The sequence below is a fragment of the Dasypus novemcinctus genome, chromosome 27 (genome assembly GCF_030445035.2).
Source record: "Dasypus novemcinctus isolate mDasNov1 chromosome 27, mDasNov1.1.hap2, whole genome shotgun sequence".
NCBI classification, from domain to species: Eukaryota; Metazoa; Chordata; class Mammalia; order Cingulata; family Dasypodidae; genus Dasypus; species Dasypus novemcinctus.
In genome coordinates this window covers 10,764,120-10,780,996 of record NC_080699.1, presented here as the reverse complement: position 1 = coordinate 10,780,996, position 16,877 = coordinate 10,764,120, and positions in this window count along the sequence as shown.

The following is a 16,877-nucleotide window of genomic DNA, read 5'->3' as shown; positions in this document are numbered from 1 at the left end:
GTTTGTCTTATAATCTTTTTTGCATATTGTACCTTTTAGTATTTTAATATGTTAACTCTGGAATTTAGTTCCTGAGCCCTCCATTCCCTACACTTTGTCCAGCTAGTAATATGACAGAGATTTGACTGCCAGGAACTAACAGAACAAGCACACCAATGCAAAAAAATAACTTACCACTTCACAAATCGGCTCCAGGGTGGATGGTGGTCTCCTTCAGAATTTCCCATTCCTATCAAGATCAGCCAAGACAAAATTGGGAGGTCCTCTGAAGCTTTTCTGAGTCGGGGTCTTGTCCTAGGCTTGAATTCCTGGCCTTAGGAATTCCCCCACTATAGGAAATTGAAGGCGTCCTCTATTGCCTATGAACTAGACAATCCCTTTCCCACTGCTCTCAAAGCCCGTAATCCTTTGCCCAGGCCACTTTTATGTAATTGCTTCTTATACTACTTTAGCTGTTTGCAAGTTCCTTCTGCCTGCAGGAAAAGCCCTGGGAAGATGAGCCAGATATTTGTGTCCTGGTTCAGCCTTTTAGGCTGCCGCCTGATAGACTGGCGCCAGCATGCAGCCACCCCGAGATGCACACAGGGCTTAATCTGCTCTCTCCGGATCAGGGCCAGGGGCCCACAGTGGGTGTACGGGCTGGTGATGGGAAGGGGGAGGGTCCAGCAAAGGCACCAGGAGCTTTTACTGGTTTTTACATTGCATTTTTTAAAATTCAGCACTTTCCCAGTTACTGCAATACTTTAACTGTTTTTCCAGAGTGTGAGGAAGATGGCCCTTCCATTTTTCACTAGTTCAAGGATTGCTTGAGGGAAAAGAATCCTGGATCTCACTATCTTGATTGACCAGAAATTCCCACTAGAATTTAAGTGACCTGAGCACCGTGGCTTCTGTTTTATTTCCCGCACTATCTCCAGGCATTGGGATAATGATGGCATAGTGTTATAAATGATTACTGTGTTAAAAATATTTACTGAAATAAATGAAAGGACCATGCATGTAGCAAGAAAACTAAGAGAAAGAGGTCTAGGTTGCAAAGACATCAATAATTTTCAGTTTCAGAATTAAGAATTAAATATTTTAATATATTTATAATTTCCAGAATTAAACGGATTCATTTGGAGTGTTGGTTGCCTCTATGTACTAATTGCAAATGTGTTCCCCTTCAATAGGATCCAGATCAACAGCATTGACAGCAATTAACTGTCAGGTTTTTTTCCCCCTCGTTCAAAATCCAAATGTCAGAGGAGGAAAGAAGAGAAGCTCGCCCAGTTGTTTCTCTTCACAAATGCAAAACTGTGGAGTACATCTTTGCCCCACCCAGCTTTTGCCTGAACTGCCTCCATCTGTTTGGCACCATGTGGTATCCAGCATATGCCAAGCAATCAGTCATTCTGCTGTGTGTGAGGGGAAACAATGAAAAGATTAATACAATTCCTTTAACTCTGATGAGGAACACAATGGCTCAGTGACCTCACACATGCATTCTGGAAATTACTGCGCTGCAGAAAACCGTTAAACTCGTTTCTGGGCTGAGTGGAATATTAAAAAACAATTTTACGGAGCAAGTGTACTGAGCAATGTACATGGCAAATCCCTCTAGTCCCCATTTTCTTGCCCAGTTGATGAGACACATTGGAAAATCTACACAGCAGCCTCAAAGAAGGTGTTCTTCTGGATTGAAACACCAAAGCAAATGAAGGGCTGCTGGTTGCAGGAGATAGAGCAGCAAGGCTAGCGACCCTAGGGAGCAGGGTTGCAGCTTGTTTTCTTTCCCTGAGACCTCCCCAAATCCCCAGGAAGCTGAAAGAAGTCCAGAATAACTCCCAGCTTAGTGGAATGGACATTTAAACCGGATTTCCCCAGGCACCAGTTTGGAATTTAATAATTCACCTTAAAACATGGGCGACATTTTATTCTCAGTTCAAGTTCCTCTCACAACCATCTTTTCCTAGATTTCTTTATTTCCCCCCCAAATAACCAACATTTACATTCACTAAATAAAGTTGGAGACCCAGAGTTAGAGAACTCTACAGCATTTTTCCTTATTTAATATGCAATGAATTCTCATTGGTAAATAACTTGGAAAATAAAAAAAAAAGAACATATCCAGATTCCTACAATTCAGTTAAGCACTCTTAATCCTTAGTAGTACATTCTAACTGAAATATATATTTTTAAATCATGTTATATATATATATGCATATTTATACATATAGTTATTATAAATATAATTATGTATATATATAAATATTATAATATTTATACAGGGACTTCATGAATGCCTGGATGCTGTCAGGAATTATTTACCTATATCTGCACTATTCCAGGGAAATTATACTCCCAGAGGACAAAGAATGACAAAGGCAGCTTTTATTACTATCTGTAACTTTGATCCCAAATGTCAAAGTGAAACAGCTGAGCTGGCTTGTGTGTACCAAGAAGGACAGCTTTTGCTCAGGTCAGGCCTTAATTCCCATCAGCCTCCTTCTCACCTCCCCTTTTGGTACTAGGGGAGGATGGTCAGGGACGTGAGGGTGACACTTCTTTCCAAGTAGGACAAGACTGCAAACCTTTTTTTTTTTTTATCATGACTTTGTGAAAGGGAAAATTAGAAAGATTTTCATTCATCCTAGTAAATATGCAGATTGAAAACATTACACTTCAACTCCTTCCAAAATACCCACTAACAGAAGACTTCTAAAATGCCATTCTAAAATGGTATAAACTGAAAAAAATAAAGAGAATGTAATATAAAACAGCAGAAGAAATGAGATGTCTATTCAATTTTCAAAGGTGGAAAGAAATAGGGAGTGACAGCTGAGTTAACAGATCTGCCTAAGGAGAAGCCAAGAGGAAACTCAACTGACTGAGTCATGCTTCCCTGAAAAGCTTAGAAAGGAAAAGCACTGGATTTCTCAGAGTGAAGAGGTGTGGAGTTAGGGCAAGACAAAAAGAAGATGGCAGACGTTGGCAGCCATCTTGCCCAACAAGTGGCAAAATATTTTGGTGAGGGAAAAACTTAGGCTTTATGGCCTGGTAACTGTAAGCTGCTGCCCCAAATAAATACCCTTTATAACAGCCAACAGATTTCTGGTACTTTGCATCACAAAGTACCAGACTAATATAATCAAATACATACAAACTAATTTATAGTTGAACTATAGGTAATTATAAATATGTGTATTGACCATGAAACTCTGCTTTGACTATACATTAAACCCATCTGAGGTGCTTTTAAAAATCACAATGCCCTGACTGGACCCAAGAAAAAACTCTTGGAATGAACTCAAGCCATCAGTAGTTTTAAAAGGGATTCAGGCAATTTCAATGTGCAGAAAAGTTTGAGAACTGCTGATTTAAACCAGTAATTCAGAAATACTGATCCCCTGACTAACAGCAACAGCATCATCATGGTACATTTTATGACTGAAAAAATCTTGGACCCCACCCCAGACCTACGGAAGCAGAAAATTTGGGGGTGGATTGTAGCAACCTGGGTTTTAATAAGCCTTCTAGGTGATTTTGAAGGACACTCAAGTTTCAGAACCTCTCCTTTCAGGCCTTACCATATAAAATGTACACCATGGACCCACAACAAGGGTAATTGACTGTCCCAGTTTGTCCAGGACATTCTTGGCACTTAGAGTCCTGTGTCCTAGACAAATGAGGACAGTTGGCCACCTTACCTTCAGCAGCTGCGTCACTTGGATGCTTGTTATAAATGAAAACTATCAGGCTCTGCTCCAGACCTCCTGAGCCAGAATCTGCCTTTTAACGAGACCTCCAGATGCTTTGTAAGCAACTTATAGTTTGAGAAGCACTGCTCTTGGACAGTGGAAATGATGCTCAAGCCAGGCTGCACATTAGAACCTCCTGGAGGGTTTTGTAAAAACAATGATGCCAGGGCTTTACCCCAGACTGAACCAGAGTCTTTTGGCATGAGGCACCAAGCTTCTGGGTGTTCTAAAGGGGTTTCTGAGTAACTCTAAATTGAATCCATGTTTGAAAACCACTACAAATTCTAAATGCCTGGTGAAACAAGAATGAAGTTAGGCATAGATAAATCTTAAACTTCTAGAAATTGATTAACAGCCACAGCACAAAAAAAATTTGTTGCAAGGAGGACAACCAGCAAGATGGCAGCAGAGTAAGGAGCTCCTAGAGTCACCTCATGCTACAGGGCAGTTAGTAATCACCCAGAAATATCTAAAGCACCTGTTTGGGGGCTCTAGGAGACCACGAGTATCCTGCAGCATCATTAAATGAATGAAAGGAGTAGACTGCCCATCTGCAGAGAAGATTCAAAGTAGAGCACTCCATGCCACAGAGGTCACTGCACATCCTCCACTGGTGGCACAAGCCACGTTGGGAGTTATTCCATGGCTGCAATTGGAAGCTCCACTTCCCTAAAATGGGGGAGGAAGAAACAGTTGGGCACCAACTTCAGCAACTGATTGTAATCCTAAGAACAGCTAAAGTTTGAACTTGTCCAGGTAAGAATGAGGCTGGTAGCCACCATTTTAACTCAGCCCCCAGCGTAAGGGGAAGCAGGGAGGACTGAAAATCACATGCCGGTGGGGACTGATTTCTTTCCATCCACACCAGACTTACACTCTAGCTTAAGCTCCAGCCCTACCTCCCACAGGGAGGAAGCTGGGGGGACCTGTGCCAACTTCTCCAGGAAATTATAGGCCACACTGTGGAGGCTAGTGATCATCCTACTCTGGTGGTGCAAGCCACCCCAGAAGTTGTTTTGTGACTGGAATTGGAAGCTCCATTTTCCAAATACAGGGGAGGAAGAGATAGTTGACCACTGACTTCAGCTACTGATTAGTAAATTCAGCTGGCTAAAGTATAACCCTAAGAACAGCTAAAGATTGAACCTGTCAAAGTCAGAAAGAGGCCAGCAGCTGCCATTTTGACTCTGCCCTCAGCATGAGGGGAAGCTGGGCTGACTGATAATCACAGTGACAGTAGGGGCCATTTCTTTCACCCAGATCAACCTGCAGTCCTAACCTAGGCTTCAGACCTACCTCCAGCAAGCGGGAAGCTGGCAGGCCCTGAACCAGCCTCTCCAGGTAATTGCAAGTACACTTGGCTGGCACAGACTGTATAGTCGGAAGTCTACCAAGGCAACTGTGGTTATTTTGGACCTGCATTGTATAGATTGCTGCCCATACCTGCAGCTCCATCCCTGTCCCAGGCCATAGAGAAAGGGGCATGAAGCTTCATCAATCTCTCTGGGCAACTACAATGTAAGCCTGCACGACTTGGATTATTCCACACAGCTGTGACTCTGTCCCTACCCCTGACAAAGGAGAAAGTTGGAAGAAGCTTCATTGGTCTCTGGGGCAATGAGGGCAGATTGAGGCTCCACAGTTTATAGCACCAACAACATCCTTGGCTCCTACTATACAGCTAGCAAGGGAGAAAGGGCAGGAAGCTCTAAACTAGAAGGAGAAACTGCACCCAGAATAAATACATCTAGTAAGCCTAATGCCAAGATACCAACAAAAAATTACAATCCACACCAAGAAACAGGAAGATATGGCCCAGATAAAGGAACAAGATAAGCCTACAGATGACATACAGGAGTTGAGACAACTAGTCATAGATATTCAAACAAATCTCCTTAATAAATTCAATGAGATGGCTGAAGAGATTAAGGGTATTAAGAAGACATTGGATGAGCACAAAGAAGAATTTGAAAGCATACATAGAAAATTAGCATATCTTATGGGAATGAAAGGTACAATAAATGAAATTAAAACTACATTGAATCATATAATAGCAGAGTTGAGGAGGCAGAAGAAAGGATTGGTGAGCTTGAAGAAAGGTTTCCAAAATTGAACATACCAAAGAACAGATGAAAAGAATGGAAAAAATTGAACAAGGTCTCAGGGAAGTAAATGATAGCAAGGATATGCAAACATATGTGTCACAGGTGTCTCAGAAGGAGAAGAAAAGGAAAAAGGGGCAGAAGGAATATTTGAAAAAATAATGGTGGAAAATTTCCCAACCCTATTGAAGGACATAGATAGTCATGTCCAAGGAGCACAATGTACTCCCATTCAAATAAATCTGAATAGACCAACTCCAAGACACATACTAATGAGAATGTCAAATGCAAAAGACAAAGAGAATTCTGAGAGCAGCAAGAGAAAAGTAATGAATAACATATAAAAGATACCCAATAAGACTGAGTGCCAATTTCTCATCAGAAACCATGGAGGCAAGAAAACAGTGGTATATTTAAGATACTGCAAGAGAAAACTTCCCGCCAAGAATCTTATATCTGGCAAGATTTTCTTAAAAAAAAAAATGAGGGTGAGTTTAGAATAGTCACAGGTAAACAGAAACTGAGAGTCTATAACCAAGGACCTGCTCTGCAGGAAATACTAAAGTGTGTGCTTCAGTCTGAAAAGAAAAGCAGGAGAGAAACGTTTGGAAGAGAGTCTAGAAATGGAGATTATATCAGTAAAAGTAACTAAAAGTCTCAAAAGAGTGATGAAAATAAAATATGACAGATAAAACCCAAAGGTCAAAATGGGTGAAATAAGAACTGCCTTTACAGTAATAACAGTGAATGTTAATGGTTTAACTCACGAATCAAAAGACACAGACTGGTGGAATGGATAAGAAAATTTGAACCATCTCTATGCTGTCTGCAAGAAACTCACCTTAGACCCAAGGATAACAATAGATTGAAAATGAATGGCTGGAAAAAGATATTCCACACATGCAGTAAGAACAATCACAACAAAAAACTGGAGTAGCTTTACTTATATCAAATGAAATAGACTTTGAAAGACATCAGTAATATGCAATCTGTGGAGGAAGTCAGGAAAAATTATATTTACAATAGCAACTAAAATAATCAAATACTTAGGAATAAACTTAACTGACAATGTAAAGCACTTGTATTCAGAAGACTACATTCATTGTTAAAAGAAATTTAAAAAAAAATAACCTAAATAATTGGAAGAACATTACATGCTCACAGATTAGGAGACTAAATATCATTAAGTTGTCAATTTTACCAAAAGCAATACACAGATTCAATGCAATTCTGATAAAAATTCCACCAGCATTTTTTAAATAAATGGAAAAAACATGATTATCAAATTTATTTGGAAGGGTCCTGAATAGCCAGAAATATCTTAAAAAGGAAGTAGAGGATTTTCACTTCCAGACTTTAAAATCATATTACCTAGCTACAGTGGTAAAAACAAAATGGTACTGGCATAAAGACAGACACATAGACCAATGGAACCAAGCTGATCATTCAGAAACAAACCCTCACATCTATGGTCAAATAATTTTTTACTTGCCTGTCAAAACCACCCAGCTTAGGCAGAACAGTCCATTCATCAAATGGTGCTGAGAGAACTGGATACCCATAGCCAAAAGAAGGAAAGAGGACCCCTACCTCACACCTTATTAAAAAATGAACTCAAAATAGATAAAAAAAGCTTAAATATAAAAGTAAAAATCATAAAGCTTCTAGAAAAAAATGTAGGAAAATATCTTCAAGACCTGGTGAGTTGGGGGAAATGTACACCAAATGTAAATTAAGGACTATAGTTAGTAGTAGGATTTTGATTATATTCTTTCATAATTTGCAATAAATGTCTCACAACAATGAAAGATGTTGGTGGTGGGTTGACGAATGGGACCCCTGTATGATGTTATGAATGTTTGCTTTCTAAGTTCATAACTTTTACTATACAATTATTGTTTATGTATGTTCATGTATAAATGATATAAAAATAAAAATGGGGGAAACAGACTTTGGCCCAGTGGTTAGGGCGTCTGTCTACCACATGGGAGGCCCACGGTTCAAGCCCCGGGCCTCCTTAACCCGTGTGGAGCTGGCCCATGCGCAGTGCTGATGCGCGCAAGGAGTGCCGTGCCACACAGGGGTGTCCCCTGTGTAGGGGAGCCCCACGCGCAAGGAGTGCGCCCGTAAGGAGAGCCGCCCAGCGCGAAGGAGGGAGCAGCCTGCCGAGGAATGGCGCCGCCCACACTTCCCGTGCCGCTGACGACAACAGAAGCGGACAAAGAAACAAGACGCAGCAAAAAGACACAGAAAACAGACAACCGGGGGAGGGGAGGGGAAGGAAGGGGAATTAAATAAATAAAAATAAATCTTTAAAAAAAAATAAAAAATAAAATAAAATAAAAATGGGTGGGGGGAAAATACACCAACTGCAAGATATTTTGGTTAGTAGTAATATTTTGACGATGCTCTTTAATCATTAGTTAAAAATGTTTAACAACAATGCAAGGTGTTGGTGGTAGACTGAGGTCTGAAAGCCCTGTATGAAGTTATGCATGCTTGTTTTGTTAAGTTCACAACTAGTACTACACACTTCTGGTTTACATATGTTTATGTATGAGTGATATACTCCAATAAATTTAAAAAATGGAAAAAAAATGTTGCGAGTGTTTCTTAATTACCTACTTAGATAGCAGATGCTGTATTAGATCCTGTAAGCACAAATATGAGTATGACACAGACCTTGGTGTGAAGTAATCATAAGCTACAGCAATGACTCCTCCCTAACCTATATAGTTCATGCATGGAATGGGAAAAAAATCAACTGTGCATTACTCTGCAAGGCATTCCAAAGTCTCCCCACTTGCCTTCTTTCTATCTCTCAGCCTTTGCTCTTGAGGGTTAGATGATTCAAAGGTTTAGGTTTCCAATAGGGATGCTCTCATTTAGTTTCACAACTGAAAAGCATGAACAAAAATGTAATGAAAAATCAAAATGGGTGTTCAGAGTAGGACAGCAATCTAAAGACTCCCCATGTTTTGGGGTTGAAATGTATCTTGAACTGTTGAGTGTTTTTACTTTTTAAAATATAAAGTATTGTGCTTCACCTGCATCAGTAGACCTCTTTGAAAGACATTGCTTTGGGGGTCTTTTTAAGAAGGTAAGACATAACCAAGAAATCCTTATGGCATAAATTAACCATTAGATTTAAATAAGCCCTCTTTTGAGCACTTAATTTATATGTTTTCTTATTCTCTTCTTGAGCAGAATGATTTTCCTATAAGGAGCTGAATTTAAGATATCAAGATCAGGAATTGCAATCACCCAGTTTAATCAAGGCTGAGCATTCCCATTGCCTACTAATCTCTCAGGGACTGATGTGAACATATATTGTGTATTCAGATATGTTGCTGAAATGACTCATACTGGCAGAAAACTCCAGCTTATTGGATAAGAGTCAAACTTGGTCTTCCCTTACAATGAAATCTTCTAACATATACTTAAGGAGTATTTAGTGTAACTCTTAGTGACTGCAATCACTACTTCTGTTATTTTATCCAAAGATATATTAATTTAATCAAATGTACCACAATCACACTTTAGCTTGCCAACACAACTTTTTTGGGGGGAAGTACTAAGAAAAATCTTCTGACCCAACTAAAGAAGGACTTGAGATAGCACTTCCTCCTCAGGGAATGGGAATAGGTTTTTGTTTTTCTTTTAAATCAGTTTTATTGATACATATAATAGGTTTTTAATTATCCATAATTTTCTACTCCAAACTCTGCCTGATCACTAGCTAGAATTCAGGGAATATTCTGAGGTTTGACATCATGGAGCAGAATAAAGCTTTGTCTATACAGGGATGAGGTCTAAATCTTGGTCTCATTTGGTTAGGGTGCAAACTTTCTTGGCCATCACTATTCCAGCGACCATGCGTACCCAACTAACTTGGTGTTTGACCATTCCCCATATCTAGCATATGTTCTATTAAAAAGTGGTGGTGCAGGAAGTGCTGCTTTGCTACTGAAGCAGTGACTGCCGTCATTATTGGTAATACTATCCTGTCATGTGTAACAAAGTTTTAGACTCAGGGGATATTCTGAGATGCCATCATGGCACGTTTATGAGCCACACAGCCAGCTGGATGCTTGAATCATTCTGATTTAATCTAATCCTCTTCTGGCCTCAAAAAACTACCCTTAAAAAAGTCCTATTGGTCTTTGGGAATCCTTTCCTTCTTGTCTTCCTACAGTATCACTGAAAAACATGTTCTATTCTGGCCACTGCATTTTTTTTTTTTCCTTGTGCACTTCTAAATCATCCATTTGAAATCACTTAAACTGGATTCATGCCAAACTATATATCTTCCTAGATAATATTTTAAAATGTTTACTACACTTTTCTATTAGACTCTGTTAAATATTCTTTCCTAGTCAGAAGCAAATAATTATCCATGGGCATATGAAGAATTTATTCAGATTATGAAGAGAAAGAGTTGTGTTTGCTTTCAAGGATGTTCAAGCTAATAGCATTGAAACCTGAAATGGCTTCAAGAGTGTCTAGTCAATGTCTACTGCTTTTCAAAGGATTATGGTCCCCATAAATTATGGGGTTCTGGAAAATGCTAGTGGAATCTGCAGAACTGTGGGATTCCCTCAGTCTTTGTTCACTCACAATCTCTCTGAAGAATCAGGCATATTTGGGGTAAGTTCTTCATGACTCTGTAGAATATATTCCTTTCCTAAGTCCCTTGGATAAAAAGGTTTCTGAGTACTTTAAAGCTGCGTATGCACCCCAAGCTTTACAGACACCATTTGTGATAGGTCACTCTAAATGACACTGTGATACTGTATCTATGACTCTTATTTGTATGTGGCAGTGGCTACTGGGATATTTGGCTAATGAGTTGCTTGTGAGGAAATTTATGTTGTATTCCAAAACTTCTGATACCTTGGCCACTTCTTGCAATGGAGGTTATGGTTGGGTTCTGGTAAGACAAGGTAGGTCAAACACATGACAAAATAGGACTCAATTTAAATTTCAAACTACCGAAATAGTAATCATATTTTCTAGTTATATGTAACTAGTTTACATCATTTATGGAAATAAATCTGATGCCTTAGGCACATTTTGCCCAGATTTTCTGTTTTCTTATTTGCTTTGTGACTACATTCATTTCACATATCCAAAAAAAAAGGTCGACATTATTGACAACATTAGATATATATTTTGAATACATGAAAACTGTCCTGTCTGCAAATGTCAGCTCTGAAGAGTCTTTCATGAATCTCAGAAAGGTTTTAAAACATATCACTCTAAATTTTTTTGAAAAATGTTTAAATATATCTTCTACAAATGATATTTTAAAGTACATTTAAGTCTTTATTTTGGATAACAACGGAGAATTAGGGAAGGCAATATAATAAAAAATTAGAATTGCAGAAAAAATTAGAATAAAGGAAAAGCTGTGTTACTGGAATCACTTGACAAATGATTCCTGAAGTTTTAAGTTCTCTTAATTTTGGAGCAGGTCAAAATAGAAAAGTGATGTAAAAAAGCCTACCAAAATGAGATATGAGATATGGATTTTCCTCTTGTTTTCTCATCTTACAACAGCAACAAAATACATACACACACACACAAAAGCAAGAAATATTGGCTTTTGCTCTGCAATTACAAGTCAAAAAGTATTGGCTCAAAAATATGTCCTCCCACAATTCAATTATATCACTCCAGGCAAAACTCCTGATTCCAGTCTGGTTCACTGCAGATGAACACCTGAAAACACTTTGACCGCTATTTTGCACACAAGTCTAGAGGAGGGGTAAGGCTAGTGGGGGCTGAGGATGGAGCCTGCTGCCCAGAAGACCTGCATTCAAGTGCAAAAAGTTACTCAACCTCTCAAGGCTTCACATTTTTAAATCTGTAACATGAGGACAAAAATATCACCTATCTCATAGTGTTGTTTTGACAATTACCTGAGCTAATCCATAAAAAATGCTTAGAACAGTGAGTAGAATTTAAGGCACATTACCTAAGCATTAGTTCTATTAAAGGGAAGTTTTGTTTTAGCCCAAGGGAAGACCTGGGATTTCTCAGTGATGTCCACTGAGCTAGCCTTGAAAGCCAATAAAATGTGTGTGAGAAATACTTTCTCGTTTCTGATGTACCAGATGAAAAGGATGCCAGCAAGTTTTGCCAGATCCATAGTCATAGGTTATTTGATTGTCAGAATTGACTCTGAGCCTAGAGCTGGATAAGTCTCTTCTACTAATGGAGCTATCTGCAAGCAATACCCTGACAAAATCACTTAAATTTTCCAGAAACATACAGAGATCAAGCTTGGCCTCTCCTATTGACAACTGAAGATCCTGCATTTACCTGGCTGAGCCAGGACCATGCCCCGACTGACCGCATACGTCCTGAAGAAGAGCTGGCTGCGTTTCCTGCTGCCCGCGTGACCAGTCACATTAGGAAAGAACAGGTCTCCTGTAGATGATTCCCAAACATATGAGGGGAAGAGGATGTAGAGGGATTTGTTTTATTTTGTTTTCTTCGTGTTTACACTCAACAATGAGAATAAAAATTGTCTAATAAGCTGTGTAGCATATTGCAAGCAAACTCAAATGTGAGTGATGATTGATGAATGTTAATTTTTACTGAAAGAGATTTAACATGGAATTCTTACAATAAGTCATATTAACTAGTGCATTTCAAAGATTTTACAATATTCAACATATATTTATTTATTTTTTTTTTATTTTTGAGATTTATTTATTTCTCTCCCCTCCGCCCCCACCCCGGTTGCCTGTTCTCTGTGTCTGTTTACTGCATCTTCTTTGTCCGCTTCTGTTGTTGTCAGCGGCATAGGAATCTGTGTTTCTTTTTGTTGTGTCATCTTGTGTCAGTTCTCAGTGTGTGCGGCGCCATTCCTGGGCAGGCTGCGCTTTCTTTTGCGCTGGGCAGCAACCCTTATGGGGCGCACTCCTTGCACACATTGCTGCGCTTTCTTTTGCACTGGGCGGCAACCCTTGTGGGGCGCACTCCTTGCCCCTTACACGGGGACACCCCTGCATGGCAGGGCACTCTTTGCGCACATCAGCACTGCGCATGGGCCAGCTCGACACGGGTCAAGGAGGTCCTGGGTTTGAACCGAGGACCTCCCATGTGGTAGGCGGACGCCCTATCCACTGGGCCAAGTCCACTTCCCTTCAACATATATTTATTGAGTCTACTACAGGCATGGTGTTCTGACTGGCTAAGTGACTTTAGAATTGGAAAAAATACTAGACTGCGATCCGAACTATATGCAGAGAGCAGTTTTAGCCTCAATTATCTGACATTATGTAAATCATTTACTCAGTTAAATTTTGTCCTTAGGTATTTGAACTATAAGATGCAAAAATTACTTGCAGTTTTAATATTGTATCTTTATTGACAGTTTTCCAGCCAAAATAAATAAATAAAGACAATAATTTAAAAATATAAGACATTCATGTCACTTAGATTAACTCCTGTGGTTCATCAGTTATGCTACTGAGGAATGGAATTACAGAAAGAATTGGATGAACCACTTCAGAGCGAAGGTTAAACCAATATTCCCTCTGTTTCTTGTTAATAGGATTATCATTTTTCTTTAAATATTATTAAAAGGAACAAAGGCCCTTAAAGATATTCAGTGTTCAATTTTGTTGATTTTTTAGTCTCCCAAGAATGAGACCTTTAATCTTAAGAATTGTGAGACCCAAAACAGGAAATATGGTTTGTCTATCTGACTGTAGCACAGCTTTTGCCTCTCCTCCCTGGCAGCATGAACCCTGTCTGAATTCTGTTTTCATATCTGCAGCTGGATGGCAGTTTCATTTGCAAAGCTCCTTGTCTAATTCTCCTATTTTACCAGATTTAATCTATATGATTATGCAGGTCTGTGTTTGTACAATCTTCTAAGCCCCTTTCTGATTTGCTTTAATTATAAACGGATGAATTTCTGGAGAAACCAGAGACTAATGTACAGTTCTACTCTGGTTCCTTCTAGCCCCCTCCCTCTACTATTAATTTTGATTTTTACTGTGCCAAAGATGTAATTCCCCACCACACATTCCTCCCTAAATCCTTCCTGGCTTGTTGTTTTTGTCATATATCCATCTCCTGATGGATGTAAAAAGAAAAATATTGATGATGAACTGTAAAAAAGGATCAAGAAAACAAGCATCCACGGGGCAGGACAGTTCCTCAGTTTCAGTTATGCTCAAATTTACTTTTCAACCCAGAGTCACAAAAACTGAAAAAAAGAAGAAGGGCCTATGCACATATTTAGGAAATGTTAGGGGGTGCTCGGCTACTGTCATTTGTAATCTGGCCTAGCTTTCGTATACATGTGATTATTTTTAATTTGGTTCCTCTGAACTTAAAACCATTGGAAATTCCTCCTCAATTTTGAAAACAGGTGGTGGACCTCAGTACTTGAATTAGTAGTTTTCTCTGTCATCAGCCGTGTTTTCCCAGGAAAGAAGCTACCAGAAATTGTAGGACCAATGTTATTTTTAACTGATTTATTGAGATATAATTCACATATTGTAACACTCGCCTGTTTAAAGTGTATAATTCAATGTTTAATTTGTATATTCACAGTTGTGAAACCATTGCCACGATCAGTTTTAAGACATTTTTCTTCACCATGAAAACAAAAGCTCATACCCATCAGCAGGCACTCCTGATTTCCCCACAAGCCCACTCTGACTACCCTTATTTTCTTTCATTACTGATAGAAGTAACCGAGTCATCTTCCTTTCATTCCAGCTCTATACTGTTAACAGTTGCTGGATTTTGTTAATCTCCTCAATGAACCGGCTTTTGGTTTCATTAAATATCTCTATTATTTTTCTATTCTCTGTTTCATTAATTTCTTCTCTAACCTTTATTACTTCCTTTCCTTCCTTCAAGTTTAGGTTTTCTTCTTTCAGTGTTTTAATGTAGAAGGTAAGATTGTTGATTTGAAATTTTTCTTCTTTTTAATATAGACTGATGATTTTATTTTGTTTTTCAGCCCTTTGAATTTATCTTCCCACTTCCTTTTGGCTTACATTATTTCTGATGAGAAGTCAGCTACTAATAATTGTTGGAGTACCCTTTTTTCTTGCCATTTTCAAGACTTTTCCTTCGTCTTTCAACAACTTAACTCTAATGTGTCTATGTGTGGATTTTTGTTTTGCATTTATCTTACGTGGAGCTGTTGAGTGTTTTGTTTAATATTTTTTTCATCAAATTTAGGAAGGTGTAGCCCTCATATCTTCAAGAATTTTTCCACTCTTTTCTCTCTCTCTTCTGATATTCTCATTATGTATATATTGACATGCTTGATAATATCCTACATCATCTCTGATGCTCTTTCCATTTTTATTTAGCCTTTTTTTCTGTCTGTTCTTTGGATTCAGATTCAGATATTGATATATTTTCACTTTGCTAATTCTTTCTTTCGGCAGCTCACATATACTGTTGAGTCCCTCTAGTGAATTTTTCATTTCTCTTATTTTATTTTTCAACTCTAGTTGCATTTGTATATTTTAAAAAATAATTTCTATTTCTTGAACAATATTCTTTATTTGATGAGATATTGCCCCATACTTTTCTTTACTTCTTGGAACATGGTTTCTTTTCTTCTTTGAACGTAAAGTCTATTCTTGTTATTTGCAGTGATAATGTTCTATAAAATCAATCAATTAGTGAATACTAAATCATAGTTCCTATAAGAAGTAAAGATTTAGGCTCCTATGAGGTTCTGATAACAATATTTTAATCAACTTATCAATATATAACCTTGATAACATGTGTTTCTGTTTAAACGTACCTCACTTGATATATATTGTTGATTCATTAACATTGAACTCACAGCCAACAACACTTGAACTCATGACTGAATGAATCTTGCCTAGGACATATATTTTCTCCTTAAGGCATATCACAACCTCCTTGTTCTTAGGAACACCAGAACACACTTCAGTACTATGCTTGGGGTACACTCTAAACAGCAAAATCATCAATGAAAAACATAAAATGTGAAAAATGTGGCACTAAACTTGCCACAACAAAGTACACCTGTTTACAGTATGAAAGCTGAGAAAAAATAATGCAAAGCATTGCCTCTTTCAACTTCAGCTGGGATCATGTGCATTGGGTAATTCAAATATTTTGGCACTTTGCTCATATCCATAATCAGGAAAACGCTGTATTAATTTTGGAATTCCAAATAAATTTTAGCAAATAGATGAATTTATAACTATGGAATCTGTGAATAACAAAGATTAACTATTTTTAATAGGCTTTTTGCATTTTTTTCCTGCTAAATCTAATATCTGGGACCTTCCAAATGCAGCATCTTTGCCTGCTTTATCCCTGTGTATGGGTTCACTTTTCTATTACTTTGTAATTCGCAGTTTTTGCTCTTGTTGATAACTAGACATTTTGGATAATAGATGATAGCAATGCTGGCTATTGACATATACAACCCACCCCATGTAGCTTGTTTTTGTTTATCTTTTGTTGTTGTTTTTTCACAACAAAAAAAAAAACAATGTATTCCTTTAGTTATTTGTCTGGATTGTTTTTGGAAATGTATTACCCATACAGTGTGTCATTTCTGATGCTGTTCATTAGGGGTTGAAGCCTTGGGCTTGTACACAGCCACCCTGATACTTTTTCCTTCCAAACCTAATAGTGGTTTTGGCTGGGCTCTCTTTGACTCTTTCCCTGATCTTCATGATAAATTTCCTACTGGTCTGGTGTGCACACCCAACCATCAGCTTCTTCTAATTGCTAGCTGATTGTTCTATTGTTTTCAGCAATACCTGGGACATAACTTGTTCTAGTCAGACAAAATTATACTGGGATTCCTTTGCTAAGTCATCTTTCAGGCTAGTGTTTGAGGCTTGCTCTAACTCTAGGAGGGTTCTTCTTCACAGCTTAGTTCCTCCATTTTCTCTTTAGTAGAAGTTAAACTTCTACTAACCTACCATTTCTCTTGTTGCTATTAAGGATCCAGCAGTTTTTTCTTAATTTCTCATGACCAAAATGCCCATTGCTTTTGAAAGTGACT